Here is a 1,960-nt window from a genome sequence, read left to right as displayed (position 1 = left end):
ATCCTCTTCCTGCCTCTAAGGCTTTGCCACCTACTTTAGGAACTTTATAGCTCCCAACTTCTCCACACCGTAAAGATTCTAAGGACCTGGATCTGACCTGGTGACTGTCCACTGCTCACTAGTCACCGTACCCACTGCGTAGCCACCTCTCCAGGTCTGAACTCAGGGCCAAGAGCGCTAGCTCATTCCTCAGCACTTGATCTTGGCAGTGGAGGAAACTAACATAATAGCCTTCTCACAGTGGCCTGTTTTAGTTCCAGCCAAAAGCAGTCTCCTGAGTGCATTAGCTAACCTGGGCAGTCTCGTTGTGGGTAAATGTATGGTTTTCATTAGGCCTTTGGAACAACTGGAAAATAGCTCATATATCTTACACTATTTTCTAGCCCAGTGTTGTCCAATAGAACTTGCTACGATGGTAGAAATGTTCTATATCTGCACTGTTCAATATAGTGGCCACTAGCTTCATGAGCCTATCGAGAGCTCGAGATGTGGCAAGTGCAACTGAGGAACTAAATTTCTAATTCTATTTAATTTTAATTCAGTTTAAAAATAAGGAGCTACATAAGGCTAGTGGCTAACATAGTGGTCACTGAAGCTCTGGAGGTTTGCTCTAGAGACTCAGGTACACAGGTAAGAAAGCAAAGCCCAAACTAAAAAACCATGTATGAAATCATTAGACAATAAATAGGTCAAAGGAGGGTCCATTGAATAGAAGGTCATATTGGTGAACATTGTCGAATATCTACTCTGTGCCAGAGGATTACGTACATGATGCCATTTGGTTTTCCCAACAGCCCCACAATAGCTGTTATCCTTTTTCAACATAAGAAAATTCTACCTTGGAGGGCTGAAGTGACTGGTCCAAGTTGCATGGTGAGCTAAATTAGAACTCAGGGCTGTCTGACCTTGAAGTTAATGCATGCTTTTTACATCGTTCAGACATTCTCTCATAGGGTTTTAAATAAGTCATTCATCTTTACATAGGACGGTCAACAGCTCACTTGGTCACTGTCCTCTCTTCTGGGTGACAATAAGATGGACGGTTTTATAGAACTATTATGCTTTGTTATTGTCAAGTCCAAATAATAGAATTCTCATTGCCACAGAGGTTTGTTTCAGTGTACGCACAAACACACACACCACACGGGCACACACACATGCACAGAGACAGACACACACACTTGCATACACACACGCCCAGCTTGACTTTTCCCTTTCGACTTAAACCCAGCCTTTTTCCCTAGTGAGAAGACTTCATAACAAGGTAAAAGGTTCAGTACCCAAAGATAGAGAGCAGTGGCCCGTGGTTGGAAAGAGGCATAGATCTTCTACACGTTGCCCTTTATCCAGATTCCTCCCTGTCACCAGAAGTTTCCAAATGTGAAATTGACTAAGGCCAGGAAACAACTGATCCTAAACATTTGCTGATCTAGGAATGACTGAATGAATGCCCACCTGAGAAGTGTCTTCTGTCTCTGTATGTCAATGATTGAACCATACATTTACCCACAACGAGACTGCCCAGGTGTCTTCTGTCTCTGTATGTCAATGATTGAAGAGCACTCCCAACCAGTGAGATGTAGGGAGAACAGCAATGATTGATGGGTGGCAGCTCCCAGGTCTGCAGGATCTACAAATGAAGCCTTTGTGAAGAAATCTAGGATTGGAGTGTCCTCTGAGCAACAGAGGCTGTGTCTCTACTCTGCTCCCCTCAGCTGGCCCAGAAGGAGTGGAATGACTATGTAGCTGTGGGTGATAACAACATAATTGGGGACTCCTGGGTGGGCGGCCAGGTTGCCATGATTCCATCTCTTATAACTGAAATCTTGTTGTGGCTACATCCTGTTTCATCTAATTTAGTATCTTTTTCTGGTTGAGAGAAGATTTCCAGGATCATAAGTCTTGATTTCTGCAACCCCAATGGTGAGAAAGTCAACCCAAGCTGTCTTTAAGGAAATAA

The sequence above is a fragment of the Pteropus vampyrus genome, unplaced genomic scaffold (assembly GCF_000151845.1).
Source record: "Pteropus vampyrus isolate Shadow unplaced genomic scaffold, Pvam_2.0 Scaffold16, whole genome shotgun sequence".
NCBI lineage: Eukaryota > Metazoa > Chordata > Mammalia > Chiroptera > Pteropodidae > Pteropus > Pteropus vampyrus.
Note: the sequence above shows the minus strand (reverse complement) of the source record.